Source organism: Alosa pseudoharengus, unplaced genomic scaffold (genome assembly GCF_046254945.1).
Source record: "Alosa pseudoharengus isolate Yale_2024_CS ecotype anadromous, Long Island Sound unplaced genomic scaffold, YU_APseudo_1.1 YU_APseudo_1.1_scf_10, whole genome shotgun sequence".
Lineage (NCBI taxonomy): Eukaryota > Metazoa > Chordata > Actinopteri > Clupeiformes > Clupeidae > Alosa > Alosa pseudoharengus.
Window position 1 is genome coordinate 36776695 of NW_027468565.1, and position 17692 is coordinate 36794386.

Genomic DNA, 17692 nt, shown 5'->3' on the forward strand with positions numbered 1-17692 from the left:
CAACATACATAAAAAAGGTGGACCTCCTAGGCCCTACGGTTCTCGAGATATTCACAGAAAACTGTCTCCGGCCACCTACAGGCCAGTTGGTGTATAGTAACATAAATGAATTTATTGTGTGGCCCCCCATGAACGGAATTTCACAAAATTTGGCGTGCATACAGAGGGTGTCATAATGATCATACACTTCCATTTCGTGCAGTTTTGACTATGTTAGGTCACAGATACCTTCGATTACAACACCTCATTTTTACTTTTTTGTGTTTAACTAGGTGGCGCTATACATGAAATGAGTGGTTATGGAATGGGTTGACATGGCCCCTTGAGATCAACATACAAAAAAAATGGTCCTCCTAAACCCTACGGTTCTCGAGATATTCACAGAAAACTGTGTCTGCCCTACCCTCCTTTCGGGGGGGGGCCAGTCCAGCGGGGGGGGCTACAGATCAAAACGTAAAACGATGGTTCCATGCTATCCATGTGGGGTTACATGCCCACCAAGTTTCGTGTACCCCGGTCTTTCAGTGTCCCGGGACTCATTGACGGAAATTTGGGCATGCGAAAAAGAAAAAAAAAAAATTCTGACTAAACCTATATGACCGCTGCTTCGCTGCGCGGCGGTCATAATAATAATACATAAATAAATGTTTAACTTTGATGACTTTGAAGGCGAAGGAAGTGTGAGAAGAATTTCTGTGTATCTATCATATGAGTTACAAGATTCAGTTCGATGGCTAACGTCACAAAGTTAAGTGTGAGTCTGCGCAGTACTGGGGGGACCAACTGAAAAATCTTTCTATTTGACTCAGTGCCCTCCCATTGAAAACGACGGAGTCTGTTCGTCCATTTCTTTTACTGTCTATGGTCCTGCGGCGCATAATTGTGGCAAATGTCGATGTAGATTGACGTAAAAGTCGCATTAAATCCGCCTTGGTTGTTCACACTGCGGCCACATTGAAAAAATCAGACCTGGGTCTGATTCAGGAATACATATGGAAATGGTCTAAATCTGATTTGAAAAAATCAGATCTGGGCAAGATTTAAGTGTTCACACTACTCCTGAAGAAGTCTGACCTGGTCACCTGACCCCCAAGAAATCAGATTTGGGCCACTTTTGCCTGCAGACTGAACGGGGTCTAAATGTCACTTACGAAGACATTGTACCATACTGAAAGCTAATATTTTGTCACTAGCAACCTACATCTGTCCTCTGTCAAACACAGTTGAATAGTCAGCACTGAACAAAACCGTTCAGGAGTTCTGGTCCAAACCGTGACTCCGAACAGCTGTTGTTCGGGCATAATTGCTCCACAACGGAAGTCCAGACCGAACTTCCCGACCTCAAATGTATTGTTTGGGTCGTGTTTATGTATTTTTGAAATACATTTCCCAAAACTGTACATGATCATGTCACATGTATCCATCTTTACTTTTTAGATAGATAGATAGATAGATACTTTATTGATCCCCAAGGGGAAATTCAGGGGGTCTCAGTAGCATACAGACATCACACACAACATGCACTTACAGCAGAAATGGTAAATATAAGTATAAGTATAAACATATAACCAAACTCCACTGTACAATAGAGACAGTAGGAGATAAGAAAAACTAACAAAACTAAATACTAAATATACTTTATAAATTAAATGTAAAAAATCCAGTGTGCTTGAGGGTGATCAAGCATGAGACGCTTGTAGTGACAGGGCCTGTAGTTCTGTGTGTACGGTAAGGTGCTCAAGAGAGTGAGTGTCATGGTGAAGGTGCAAAAAGTGGTCCAACAGTAGTCCTTTAGTTATGTGTGCATGGTAAGGTGCTCAAGAGAGTGAGTGTCATGGTGAAGGTGCAAAAAGTAGTCCAACATTAGTCCAACAGTGCAACAGTGCAATAATAAGGTCTAGAGACCAGCATAAATAATATGGACAAATGGAGTAAAGTATAATGTAGACAAGGTAACAAACTATAAAAAACGATGTCAGTGCAAGAACAGGTTGAGGTAATAGGGTTACAGCCATTCAGTATTGTACCAGAAGCCATTGATCATGTGTGCTTGAAAAACATGAAAAACAGTGTAGCAGGAAAACAGTAGTAAAAACATTAGACTGTGGACATTAGTAAAATAGTAGTAAAGCAGTAGTGGGCAGTCAGTACTCAAACATGGAGAGGGTGGAGAGGCAGACAGACTAAGCAGAGAAGTCTATCTCTCCTCTTCCCTTTAGTGAAGCATTAAACAGTTCAATGGCCCTGGAGACAAATGACTTCCTCAGCCTTTCAGTTGTGCATGGCAGTGAGCGAAGTCTCCAGCTGATCAAGCTCTTTTGCTTTTTAATAGTGCTGTAGAGTGGATGGCATTCATTGTCCAAGATGTTGATCAGTTTGTTCAGGGTCCTTTTATATAGTTATATATATTCATATCACTCTAATATTATACCCTAATATTATTTTTGTATATCTGCAGTTATCTTTTTAAATAGCATGGGTGTATCCTGTACATCGGGCAATTCAGGAGGCTGATAGCTCCTGTTGGCCGTATAGCAGACCGCCTGCAGTTTGGGAGCACAGCTGGGGAAGAGATCAGTGGTGTGGTGCTTTTACCAGGGCGAACAGCTGTCTATTAAGGATATTCTGGGACGTCATCGACAGCCTTGAGCCAAGGCCCAGCACTCTGCTAATTATGACCCAAACAAGTGGGCGAGACAGACAAGCAAACGACTATTAATGATCACAACATGAGAAAGGCGATCCTTTTGTGGACCCTCCATTTCATTGTTGGTACCTGACACCGTAGCAGCGGGTTGGGTTCCCCCCTCACCACCCATACGCACACCCTGACCCCCTCACTCTCCTGGCCCTCTTGTTCTGTGTAGTTTTACAGTGGTGTAAGGTTTTCGGGGAGTGTGCTCTTCAATGTTTCATTGGGCTTTTGTAACTCTGGCCCTGGGTGCCATAAACACGGCAGAGCCTCCTCTACTGCGTGCCGTCGCCTCCTCTACTGCGTACCGTCGCCTCGGAAACGCCCTGTGGCCGAGACGAGGCGAGGTGGGCAGGCGTGGCACGAGACGGAGCTGAAGTGTGTGTGTGTGTGTGTGTGTGTGTTTGTGTGTGTGTGTGTGTGTGTGTGTGTTTGTGTGTGTGTGTGTGTGTGTCTGTGTGTGTGTGTTTGTGTGTGTGTGTCTGTGTGTGTGTGTGTGTGTGTGTGTGTGTGTGTGTGTGTGTGTGTGTGTCTGTGTGTGTGTGTGTGTGTGTTTGTGTGTGTGTGTGTGTTTGTGTGTGAGTGAAGGCCCCTAGCATCCTTTGTGCCAGACACTGAGATTAGCTCGGAGAGTGTCAGGAATTCTCACCCCTCATTAACAAGATAAATATAGTGGGCTCCATTTGAGTCCCTGTAATGAAAACTGTGCTGTTATGCGGCATAAATTGTAGAATGCTGATGGATAATGATGCCCGGGGTCCTCTTTAGAAACGATTAGGGAGGCTGTTATATTTAGATACTCGTTTTCTAGCTAGTTGGGAATTCCTCCGCCGTCTCAAGCTAAGAGAGCAGGACATTTGTGCTCGCTGGAATTTCTATATTCCTCGTCTGGTGTCTATTCAGAGCCTATCTTTCAGGACTGTGCTCCATTAAATGCTATTAAAAGCGGTGTGTCCAGACTGATAAAGGTTCTCCAGGTTCCGGCGCTCTGGGAGAGTGGTCTGCGGTGATGATTGCCGGAGCTTGACGGTGTAGCCCCGTTCCCTGCTCTCTGGCATTGAAAGCCGGGGTCCTGAGATTGAGTTTCAGATTCTGTGAATAGTGACGATGACCCCAGCGCCACGTGAATGTCAGCCCGGCTTTAAGGGTTAAGGGACACTTGCTTTCCGGAGCTTTCCACTCTCAGCCTAGCACTGCAGCTGCAGAGGCAGAGGCTAGTTAGCGTTTACCACGATGATGCTAAGGCTTATTGTTCTCCCTAAAACCACTTTGGGACAAATGTTGTAGCGTAAGTTGTGACGAAACAAGACGTTGGAAATGCGCTTGTGTGATTCTGAAGAAGAATATGGCCTTATAACATTAACGCATGTTTGGTAGAATCATTTCCGAGACTATTGAATATGATTCTGTTAATACCCAACTACAACCGTCAACTATAAATAATGTTGAATTTTAGCTTGCACTGATCAATGTCTGAAGTGTGCGTGTGTGTGTGTGTGTGTGTGTGTGTGTGTCTGTGTGTGTACGCATATGTACATGTTGCAAAGAGCTGCACCTCCAAGAACAATTTAAAGGCCAATGTAATTCTATGAGATGCTGCTCTGAAACTGAAGCTTCTGAGCCGTAGCCCCGTGCCATGGGTGGTGGTCTGGGGATGCAGCTGAGGGGTCATCTGCCCCGATCCCCCGACCGCCTCCCCAGAGCAGGGTAGCTAGAGACCGCGGGTGCAGCCTCAGACCCAGGGGAGCCCTGGTGGGCCTCTTGGCGTACCCCCTGTAAACACCTCCTTTGAAGACGAGCCCTTTAAAAACAACAGCAACAACCAAAACCATTCAAAGCACCTTCAGGATCATCCCACCCAGATGATGTGTGTGTAGTTCTCTCTCTCTCTCTCTCTCTCTGTCTCTCTGTGTGTGTGTGTGTGTGTGTGTGTGTATGCAATGTATGCATGTGTGCTTATGCGTCCAGTATGTGTGAAGTGTGGGTATACAACTACAATTACAAAAAAGTATACACAGAAATGTACACTTCAGCATTCCCATGTTTACTATTTCTGTATACTTCCTCCCTTCTGTACCCATATTTCATCACTTGATGTATAATCTCTCACTCGCACACTAAAATACTCTCGGTTACAGGAGATGCTCTTACCAGACTAGATGCAAACTTACCGCCCCTCAACACATCTGTTTAAATACCTATTATAGAATCTAATGAGAGTCGTATTACACTGCAGGTTATTCACAAGGTCAGGTAAACCTATAAGTATGGTTCTCTCTCTCTCTCTCTCTCTCTCTCTCTCTCTCTCTCTCTCTCTCTCTCTCTGTCTCTCTCTCTCTCTGTGTGTGTGTGTGTGTGTGTGTGTGTGTGTGTGTGTGTGTGTGTGTACATACAACGTCTCTCTCTCTCTCTCTCTGTGTGGTCCTGCACCCCCATTAGTCTAAAAGCCATGGGGACCCCCAGCACTCCTCCACCCTTGTGCTCCTGTCTACCCCTGGGCTGAGCAGGCCATGCCCGGGGCCCAAATGGACCAGCCTCAGGGGCTACAGGATGATGCACATTAACCAATTATATCTGCATTTTTAACCCAGTGGACAGAGGCCTTGCAGCTGCTGAAACGTCCATCACTTTGTTTATTCTGTTGTGTGTAGGATATGTGGCTAACAAGTTTAGTCTATGCCTTGTGCTTATGTGGGGTATTTATTCTGCTTTGCAGGAATTTTATGAGTTTGTATTTGTTAGGTGATTGTGATATTTTTTTAAACTGAAGATCAGCACTATAATTGTTAGAGGAATACATTGGTGTCTTGCCTTAGTTAATACAAAGAGAGATTTTTGAAAGAGAAAGATTGTTAACTATAATTTAATGATTTGAAGGATTTCATCTTGATAATAATATTCAGTGCTACATGTTTGGATAAATCAGTACATCATTTTATGGTTCTGCGTGTACACATTTGGTCATCATCACAAACACTCCTATTGTACATTTATGCATTTTTAAGGCTATTCATTTGCAAACATTGCTATACAATGAATTGCTATACAATGACTTGAATTTCCCCTTGGGGATCAATAAAGTATCTATCTATCTATCTATCTATCTATCTATCTATCTATCTATCTATCTATCACAATGCAAACATACAGTGCAACCTTGCTTCTCTGAGGGACTTGGCTGGGACACAGTTGGCCGCAGTAGGGCACCCGTAATGCTAGCCTGGTAGACCCTAGCCTGGATCAGAGTGCCAGTGTTTTGATAAGCGTCAGCCTTTGATCTCCTGGCGTTAGCCCTGCATCTCAGTCGGGGATGGGGGATCCCAGGGGAACACACACAGAGAGAGACAGCAGGGCCAGCCGGGTGATGGCCAACGCCACGGGACACTAAAGCTGGACAGGGGTTTGGGACCACACTGGTATGCATGTATGACGGAGGGGGCAGGTGTGAAAGACACACAGGGATGGATGATCAGCCAGAGGGCGGCTGGTGGCACAGACCCTGGGGTGTACACGCACACACATACACACACACACACACACACACACACACACACACTCCTGGGGTGATGTGGCAGTTACTGACATCTTACGGTGAGGTGGTTCCCCACTCACTCAGACGCCTCTGTCTCTCTCTCTCTCTCTCTCTCTCTCTATCTCTTTCTCTCTCTCTCTCTCTCTCTCTCTCTCTCTCTCTATCTGTTCCTCTTTGTTGCTGTCTGCCTTGGTGGTCCATTTTGCTACATTTTTGTCACCTACAAATGGTGTTGAAACGGTCAGGCAATATTGTTTCGGGTGCCGTTGAATTAGTTACAGCCAAATTCTCCCTGTGTGGTATAGACATTCCTTTAAATAAAAAAAAGGTATGGTCAGGAAAAAAAATAAACAAAATGTGTCCTTTTGTCAACTTGAACGTCACTTGAGATTTTTCAAACTTAGACCAGTTGTCTATGTCCTTTCACAAGGCAATCCAGGATAGCATGTCCTGTTAAAGGTGCTCTGTCCATGATGCGTGCTGAGTGCATGTACCACCTCCTTGCTAAATACTTTACACTATTAACATATTAGAGACATCAGGTCTGGCCCACAGTACGTTCACACTCAAGCAAGGAGGTGCTATTCGCTAATAATCGTCCCTGTCTCAATTACAGTGGATCACTTCCCCTATTGTCCCTCCCTGCTAAGCATTGTAAGCAAATGTTGTCTAATTGTAGTTGGCTTAATTGTTATGACTTGCTGTGTGACAGTCTTTAGCAGGCTACCCAGTGTGTAAGCAAACATGGCCATCTGCGAGAAAACAGATCACTGCCATTTTGTGATCAGATCAACAGTTTATGCGTAAGATATTTGGATTAAAAATGTGGACTCAACTCAATGGTCTCTTTTTCAGATGCACTTTAATCCTATTTGCCTCAATGTTTCCTAACAATGTTGCCATGCAGTGTTATGGTATTTTCTTGTGTGGGACCCATAGACTTTTTTTTAAGGATAAGCTAAACTGGATCAGTTTTGCCTCTTCACTCCACAAGTGCCTGCTTTTTGCGGTTTATTCCCCCATTTTGCTCAGTTACCACTACCCAAATTTTCCAAGGGTAATTTCAAGCGTAGCTGTGACAAAAGCTAAGGAATGTACCCAGCGTCAGACAGAGGGAAACTACCTTGGTGTTTATAGCAAGTGCAATGCAGTTCCGTTTCGAACTTACTGTGCCAGAGCTCTGGTAATGGCCCCAGATGAAGTTACATAGGTACACAATGCATTGTAATCTGCCTTATATCCCCTTTACATTAGGAAGAAATGTAAGGACACACATGACTTTAGTTGCTCATTAATCTTGAATTAAAGTATTGCATGATGTGAGGACAAGTGGTAAATGTGTTAAAAACGATGAACACTCATGAAGCACAATGCATGTGGAAATTAGACAATTTGAGAATGTAATCGTCATAGGTGGTATGTTATGTAGTAGTAAGCCCATGTGTTAACGCAGGAAAATGTCTCTCTCTGTGTGTGTGTGTGCGTCTCCATATCCATGAGCCCTATCCTCTCCTTTGCAGAACGGGACCCTGTCATTCTCACTGTCTTTCTCTCTCTCTCTCTGTCTCTCTCTCTCTCCCTTTTTTCTCTCTCTCTCTCTCCCTTTTTTCTGATCTGGACAGCTATTAAGCAGAGCTTTGGCGTGTGTGTCCAACATTATGGAGTATGTCCCTATCACCACCTGACAAGGCTGCCAAGTCTCTCTCAACTGGCAGCAGTCAAACAAAAGACTCTGAAAGCAGAAGGGGTTTGGAGGCCACGGCGACGCATTAAAAAACTACCCAGCAACCCAAAAGGCAGCAGTGGCGTTCCAAGTGCTGAAATCCGACCCGTTGCTTTTTCAAAACAAAATTATCTGGGAAAAGAAGGAGAATAGAAATGACAAGGCTGAGCTCTTGTTGGGATGAGAAACATGGAACAGTAGATGGGGACGTCACCCTTATTGGGATGGGGGTTTAGGCTGATCTTTTGGCCCCTCAAAGGAAGTGTGGTCCTTTGGCTGAGACTACTGCGTTCCCCGTGACAGCACCATTTGGACTTTGTCACACTCAGTCTCTTTCTTATAGACGACCATGCGAAATAGCTAATTTGTGGAACTTCCCAGGCTTTCCGGCGTTCAGAAGTATCATCTGCACTTTTATTTTTATTTTTTTGGCAGACAAAGCCTTCCCTACCCCACCCCCACCCACCCCCTACACCCCCCAAAACCAAACCCCCTTTTCTTCTCCTACCTCACTACTTCCCTCGCTCATACTGATGAGCCCAATTAGATCAGATATCAAGAGCTCCTCTTGCTTTTTATTGGTGATTTTCATGGCAGGGGCCAGGTGGTGGTGCAATCGCAGGGCCTCTGGGGTCGGTATTCCTGTGCGGGGAGGGGGCGGGGGGCTGGTTACCATCCGTCTTTACCGAGGAAACCGCACGCTGACGGGTTCCCGCTCGGTCGGATTTAAGGGCACGGCAGCGGCTAATCCGGGCTCCCACGGTGACGCCAAACACTAAAATGTGGCCACTAAGCGCGGTAGGCGCCGAGCGGCCTGCGTTGGGCACTTAACATGGGCACGGTGCCAGAGACGGAGTGGGGGGTCCGTTTGTTGGCACCAGTGCTGGAAAAAAAGGAGAAGTGAACATGGGCTTTGTGAGGAAGTGGCGTGCCATTGTGCTGCAATCGGGTATAGATGATGAAAGAGAAGGGTAGACTGCTCTGAGATTGGGCAGAGCCCACCGGCCGTGACAGGGCTGTTGCAGCTTAGCCAAACGCTAGGGGCGGCTAGAACAGCCATGTGTAGGGTTGGGGTGTGAAGATGGGATCTTGGAGTATGGTGTCATCACAGTAGTAATTGTTATTGCTGCCATTTTAAACCCGGCCAGAACTCTGTCTCAGATGTGTTATGTTGATGTTGATCTACCCTATCGTGTTACTTCAAAGCCAACAATTTTTTAACTCATAGAGTCTACACTAATGTGTCATGCACTCAACCCCAAGTGTGTCTCTGACAGGGATGTTTGATATAAAAAGCTAGGCCAGAATTTCAGAGCTAAACAACTTTGATGAGACTGAATTATCTCATTGTTTTTATCATAATTCTTTCTGGTTAAAATTCTGATCTTTTCCACATCCCGATTGACTTTCCCTGTCTGAGCACACACACACACACACACACACACACACACACATGGGTCAATGACGTGACATGCAGATTTTTGTGTCCCAGTCCATTACTTTGGTTTAAAACGGTTAAATGGTTCATAACAAGCATTAAATTATTCTATAAAACCTGTATAATTTCAATATACTTTATGTTTATCATAAAAAAAATGTATATGTTATCATGTCAAACCTCAAAATGTCAGGTGGCACAACCGTCCGAGCAAATTAACACTATGTAAAAGGTATTAAATATAGAATTTAAAAGGTAAGGAAATTAAAAATAAATATGGGGGCATACTTTTATTATTTTATTTTATTATATTATACTAGTTTATTTACTAGTTCACTTAAATTGTTTTGAAAATTGAAAAAAACTTTTGTCTGGAAATTTGCATATCTGAAATGTCAGGGCGGTGCAACCACATTTATAGAATGTTTATTTTAAACTGAAGAGGGAATAGAGTAAACAGGATATTGCCTCATCAAGAGGACTCCAAAAATAGAATAAAAAATATACTTTCTTTTCATAGTTGGACTAAAAGTTATTTTAATATAAAACTCTTTATTGTATTAGAAAATTGATGGATGAACTTGCTAGCAAAGTCAAAATGTTATATAGATGTCCAAGAAGATGCCTGTATAATTTGAAATTAGTAGAAAAAGTCAGTGGTGCAACTGCATCATCAGGTGGTGCAACCAGGTAAAATATTAATTTAAACCAAGAATTAGTATATTAAGTATTCATAAGTTACTTTTAATACCAAGGTCAACTACAAAATAGTAATGCGTTACGCACTGTGGACACTCTCAGGTATACTTACCAAAAAAAAGTGTGGGCTTTTTTTAGAAAAAAATTTTGGGTGGTGAAATTGCAAATACAGTCTACAAATGTATTAAAACCTCTGTAAATGTTGCGCAGCCATTAAGACTTGTTTAAACACAGTCTTCCAACTTCAAAACATTTTTTAAAGACTATTTTAAAAAGCCTTATTTGTCAATGACCCACACACACAAACCCTCCAGTTTGATTAAGTCTTTGTCCTTAGCTGTTTGTGGATAGAGCATGGAGAGGTGCATCAAGGCGCTGACACTGATGGTCCTCTAGGGCCAGTGGCCGTGGACAATCCCATCAGCCATGCCCCATTAACATGGGTGATCATGGCTCCCTATCTCTGTCCTTCTCTCTCATTCTCTCTCTCCCTCCCCTTTCTCTATCCCTCTTTCTCCTGACCATGGGACCTCCTCTGACCATGGGCCTCACACCAAGTAAGTTAGTTAGTTTATTAGTTGTCCCCTTAGGGAAATTATTTTTCACATTTTCCATACTGCTTTTCATCCTGCATGGTCACAAGCACGGAATGGCACATACATGGTCACAGACATAGGAATGACATACAGACATACCCTTACATCATACACAGATTTACATAAATTATTGGGGGTTTCATGGGAAAAACATACATTATTGCACTGCATATTTATCTGTGGGGCTTTGTGTTGTCGAGTGTTTGGATTCCTAAGGGGATTAGGCTTCTGCTGAAGCGGGCTTTATTGCACCTTATGCTTCTAAACCTCCTGCCAGAGGGTAGGGATGAGAAGTAGCGATTGAGTGGGTGGGTAATGTCCAGGGATATTGAATGAGCAATACGTTCAATAGGAGTAATACCAGTCCAAGTCGCTAATACCTAATACCTGTCCAAGTAGCCTCTATAGAAATGTGCCATCAGGGTGAACTTACAGCAGACCATTATTACAGTGTCAGCATTAAAAACATACAGCTTGAAATGTTGTTGACAAAACTGAAGTCAAATATGAACTAAAACCCCTTGACAGGCAACTTTTGTAGATATCTTCAAGTGTAAATATGTTATCATGTCTTATAAATACAATTAACAAGGTTACATGCATAATATAGATGATTGATGGGAAAAACACATGTAACAAATAAGATGCAACCATGTTGTGTAAATGTAAATAAGCATCAGTTATTTTATGGACCATAGAATCGCAGCCTTTTTACCAATCACTGTCATAACATGTCACCAGAGAGGGTTAAAGCTAGTAATCAAGGATCTTTGATGTCACTGTCAGCTGTGAATGACTCTAGTAGGTTTAGTCAGGGTCCCAGTTGCCATGGTAGTAGAAGGGTTGTTGATCACCAGACATATTACACACTGTCTATATTATACATTTCAGTGAGGGGAAAAGGGGAGTTAACCGAACATATACAGAGTAAACCCACTTGATCACAGTACATACTGTATACTATACTGTACACTATCTAGACATACTATATACCACAGGTGGGCAGATTTACATGATAATTAAGCTCCATCAATAAACTCAATAAGCTGCTAGATGTCGAGGTTAAAATCTGGATTAACGATCAAGTCTACATTCACACATCTGGCTATACTCTGACCTCTGCATTTCCACAGCAAAACACAGTTTTTTTCTCTCGTCTAGTGTTACAAAGACTTAATGGTTTCATGTCTATCATATCTGTTGAACCCCACGTGTACGACCTTGTTACTGTGGCAAGTGAAGTACCCTGTCCTTTCTCATGGTTCACGCTCTAAATTGGTCTGCCACATTTGCGCCATCCCCAAACGGACTGGCTTTCTGATTGAGGTGGCATGCGTGTACAGGGCAGTGCGGAGCTTTGCGCATGGGAGTGTGTGGGGCGGCCTCTTCCCAGTCCCAGCTGTATCCAGGCAAGGGAGAGCCTGGAGTGGGTCTGAGCCCCTACGTCGTTCTCGCGCTGGTGTTAATCATGCTGAACTGTCCCCACCCTTGCCAAGCATCCCAGGGGGTACAGGGGGGTGTGGGGAGGGGGGGCAGGGGGGGTGCGGGCCGGATGGGCTTTCCAGATGAGCCCTGGGGGGGGGGGGGGGGTGATTTCCCTCGTTTGGTTTGTTTGTTATTTCTCAGATTTCAGCCCACGCAAACACGCTGACTCAGCCCACGCAAACACGCTGACTCCACAATGCTTGAACAAGCAACAGTAGCACTATTGAGAGCAGTTATCTGGAGAGCACTTTATTTCTTGAATTTCCCCTAGGGATCAATAAAGTATATCTATCTATCTATCTATCTATCTATCTATCTATCTATCTATCTATCTATCTATCTTATACTTGCTAAGAGCAAGTGTGCTTTAAGTACCTTACCATGTGATTCTCCTATAGCCTAACAATACACCTACAATGTATAAACCCACATTTACGGCCTGAATCTCATACCCTTGACCCGACGACCACAGTGCTTTTTTATCTCATTAGAAAAGCCACTCTGACCTCTCTGGTCAGGTTTTGACAGAGGGAGGAAGCTCCAACAGGTGGCCTATCCCCCTCATGCTCCATCTGTAAAACACATATACTGTAGACATGTTCTGTCCTGCTACACAGGAGAGCTTAGCTTGGCAGAAGTCAACAGGCAGAAGGAGGATTTATGTCAATGTACAGTATGACTGCAGTATAGGGGTCATTAGTGGAGCTGGAGCTACTGGCCTGTGCTAACATTATTAATATGAGATCGGTATCATAGAAGAGTATGTATAGAGATGGATATGCTGCTTCATTACCATATTTACATATAGTTATATATTTATATAGGAATTATGAAATAAAGCCGTCTACTAAAATGAGATGGAAAGCGGTGATTAAGGTACATTGACAGCATACAAAATGTAAGTCTTTGAAGTTATCTTATCACCAACACCAACAAAAAAACGTTACTATTCAACATGACTGATCAAGCATGAAAAGTAGCAGCAACGCACTGATAAATGACAAAGACACTTAGCACCTCAGCTAATTGGCACTTAAGCCCATCACTCATTGCCTTCGCTCTATCCTTAAGTGTGCCCTCCTGACGGGAGTGGTAAAGACTGACCACAGACCAGGGAGCCGGGCCCAGAGCGGAAGCACATGCCAGGGCCAGGCCCTCTGTGTGGGTGCATTAATCTCCATCATGAGCTGAAGGATGGGCTGTGTCAGAGAAGGGAAAATGAATTGTTATAAATTATTTATTGATTGTGTTTAGTCTGTGCTTGGCACAGGGTACTCTTAACAGGTGGAGTTTACGGGGGATGGGGAATGAAGGGAGAGGGGTGGTGTGTGTGAGGGGAGGGGTGGTTGTCAGGGTTGGAGAGGCTTGAAATTGGCCCTCACTGTCTCTAAATTACACTTGGGCTTCCTGTGCCCCCAACCCCAGGTCTCTGACCCACAACTGCAATGTGTTTTCTGTGACTAACAGCTGTAATTCCCCAATTATCACGCTGCGTTGTCCAACGGCGTCGCAGGTTGAGTTACCAGGAGACCCTGGCCAAGCACACTGGACGCAGGACCTTGACTCTGCAAGCAGCACGAAGCCACAGATTATCTTCTCTTTCTTTTCCCCTTGAGATCTCTCTCTCTCTCCCCCCCCCCTCTCTCTCTCTCTGTCTTCTCTGGTCACTCTCTGGACTATTCTCTGAAAAGCAGTTAATGTGTGCATTCCAAGAATAGGTAGAACAACCCTTTTACAATATGGCCATACAAGTATGATAATCCTGTTATTGCTGTAAATAAATACATCTCTAGACTTACAAGAACGGCAATCAGTTTTATTGTCCTTGTCATTTTACTTTTTAATAATTAATTATTTTATTACACAAAACCACCAAACATTCAGTACTACATTAGGCCATGATATCGAATAGAATGCAAATAACTATTTTCTCTGATTACGAAAAGTCTGGAAGTATTGTTGTGTGTGTGTATCATGTATGATTTATTGCATCCTTTGGTCGGTCATCGTGATAGGTACTGCGAGTTAAATTCAGCAGTACAGTGTTTGACAATTCCTTTTTTATTTCCGCAGCTGGTCTAGTTGGCAGAAGGTTGGAGTCGTGGATCACACAGACCTATAGATAGTGTTGATTGTCATTCCAATTAATCATGCCAGGGAGTGTTTGGGAGACACTTTTTATTGGCACCCTACCAGGCTAAAAGTTATGCAAGTCGAAAGAGGCAAGGGATGGACATGAAGCTTGCAACCTTGACCTGTATCATCTGCCTTTGATGTGTAATAGCTGGCATCAGTACCACAAGGTCTGTTTGGGTGAACTGAGGACTTCACTGTATTATATGCACCAATACTCTGTTATTGTGTTTTTGGTGTCTGCCATATTTCCTTTGTTGGAATGAATTACAATCTGTAATTGATTATTTTTGCCATGATTTTGCTTTGGCCGTACTTACCCTTAAGTATTATGCAGTGTTAAAACACTTGTACAGTGTGTACCTGGGCTTGCAAATGGGGTCAGTATCACATGAGGATAAGTGTTTACTCACTACAATGTATTTATGGTATTTATTATGCTCAATAAATCCACTGTACTAAGGACACCAAATAAAGTCAAGCAGTTTGATTTGTTAATCTCATTGCCATTCACTATTCAAATGTAATAAACGCTGCTATATTTAAGCTTTTGTCAGCAGTCCAGGGTATGTGCTATGGGCTAAACCCTGCCAGTCTCATATGAGTTCATAAAGTCGGTGAGTTATAGCTGCAGGACATTTCTTTCATCTGGATGCTTGAGTGCATATATTTACCTGCTGTATGCAGTATATCCACATAAAACCGTCACGTACAGTGGCACAGTATGAAGGTGCCAGGCCAACGTACAGCATGTTCACTTGTTGGCCGTTGAGTGTTACTGATTAACTTTCTATTGCCTTTGAAAGTGATGGCAGCTAATCATGTCCAGTGTGTGCATCACTTAAGTCATATACTGTATGTCCTTTTCCAGTTGATCTACCCATCTAGTGTATTTACTCAGTATTCTTAAGAGCTGGTGTGGAGGGCCTCTCACTGGCATGGTCATCACTGAACACATCTGATTTGCCATGAAACCCTTTCCCCTCTGTGCCTTCCATGGATTTTTGTTGTGCTTCAGGCCTGTACTTTAAGTCAAATTATTACCCCAAAGGCTCAGAAGTAGTCCACTAGCCCTCCTTCCAACCTCCCTGACCCCTGGCAACCCCCCCCCCCAGCTCCCAAGAGAGCCTAGAAAGCCATGACATTACACAGCCTTGGCTCTAATTAAGGAAGGACTTTCTCCAGGACATCCATCTGAGTCACTTGCAGCTCAAAACAAAGGGGCCAGGAGACCCTCTGTGCTGTCAACGGCAGGGCCGCCCTGGGCTCGGAATGCCTGGCCATGCGAGAGGCAGGAGGATGGGGAGCGACACGACCTGTTGAAAAGCTCATTTTCAAAAACGTAAAAAGGGGGCTGCTACATATGGCCTACTCCATTTTTAAGCAGGCCTCTTTTAACACTTGGCCCGGGAGGTGGCGAAGAAAAGTTACCGTCAGAAGTACATGACATGGTATAAATAGGTCCCATGGGCCCCTTCCGGAGTGAGGGAGTCCAAACGTCCCTGACCACCACCGCCCCCACCCCCCACACCACCCCCCACCCACCTCCGCAAGGGTCACGGTCTCCCCAGCCCATACGTGTGAAGGGCCGCAGTGTGAGGAACAGGAGCCAGCCTCTGCCGGAGAAGGAGGGGGCTGAAACACAATCATCATTGAATGTTTCATCAGACCCTGCCGCAGTTTGGAGTTGTTTGGGAAATAGAATACTTTAGTGGCCGACCGGCTGTTTCCAACCAGGCGTGGCCAGTAGCCTGTGCTGTAGTGGCCCAGGTCATGCCCGTGAACTTGGGAGGGGGGGGTCGGGCGGCGTGGTCGCGGGGGAGGGGCAGTATACATGTATATCTCCCTGGGCATCTTGCTGGTGGCCTCCACTCAGCAAGTGCACTTAGAGGAGAAACCGTGGAGATAGGTCAGCGTAATCAAAGTCCTTTTAGGCAAGTCTCTCCACTCGGCAGCCATATAGCAACGCTTTTTGGGCACTCATGCGCAAGGCTTCACGACACCAATCTTGCTCCAGTGGCGAGTTCACAACACATGATTGGCTCAATGTATTCACATGTCGACGTTTTGCCGAGGAAGGGGTGGGATATGTGTAGACAACGGCCATATTGGCGTTACAAACTAGCCCCATGCATTTCTATGGAGTATTTTTTGAGTGCTGTGTCTCCTCATTAGAAAGTCTCTGGCGTAATAGAGGGTGAGAGTGGTCAACCGCCACTGACTAAAGAAATAATTAGTATTCAAAAATTCTTCCAAAGGAGAAAAAAACACAACAGCCAAACACTCAGGACCGGTCTGTACTGGTTGACGGTCATTCGAGGGCCTGTGCTTCCATGGGTGGGTGAAAAAATGTGGTGTTGGAGAGAGAGGGGGAGGGGTGGGCAGTGACGGTACTGCAAGCGTAACCCAACCTGTGGTTACCCAACCTGTGGTTACCCAGGCTGACCAGGATCAACCCAGCTCTCTCATCCAGCTGTTTGATTGATGGCGATGCACTAAAATAACAACAGTGCTGCTGACCCTCGCTGCATCACACAGATATCCTGGTGGGGGCCGCTGAGGGATGGGATCTGGGGTGCACAGCCGCTCCTCTAGGGGGGCCTTAGGATGAGGGTCAGGGCAGGCGCAGGACAATCCCTGTAATCTGTGAGTAAATAACTCGACATCAACAAGCCCCAAGTCCAAGTTCAAGAGGTGACAACACCTCCATACGAGAGCAGAGCAGGCACATCTCACTACATACACAGCACATCGATTGCAGTGTTGGTCTGTCATGATATGTTGTTAATACTATTACTGTACTACATACATTACTGGTATTACAAGTAGTTATACTGCTACTAGAATTACCACCACTTCTTTACTACCATGTAGAGTCTAAAAAATTACTCTTGAAAAATCTAATGAGTAAATCTCATCGTAGTTATATCTGATCTGCCTTTGATGTGTAATAGCTGGCATCAGTACCACAAGGTCTGTTTGGGTGAACTGAGGACTTCACTGTATTATATGCACCAATACGCTGTTATTGTGTTTTTGGTGTCTGCCACATTTCCTTTGTTGGAATGAATTACAATCTGTAATTGATTATTTTTGCCATGATTTTGCTTTGGTCATACTTACCCTTAAGTATTATGCAGTGTTACAACTAGTACAACAACACTTCTTTACTACTATGTTGAGGCTAGAAGCTAAAAAATTACTCTTGAAAAATCTAATGATTAAATTTCACCGTAGTTATATCTGATGGCTGATGGGAGAGGGTTTGAGGATGACGTTGGTGGTGATACCTGACTGTCTGGCCACAAAAGCCTGTCCCCTTCTCCTCGGTGTGTCCAGTGTTTATCTTTGGGTGAGCAGAGCAGCTCCATGTCTGAGGAGGGGAAATGGATAC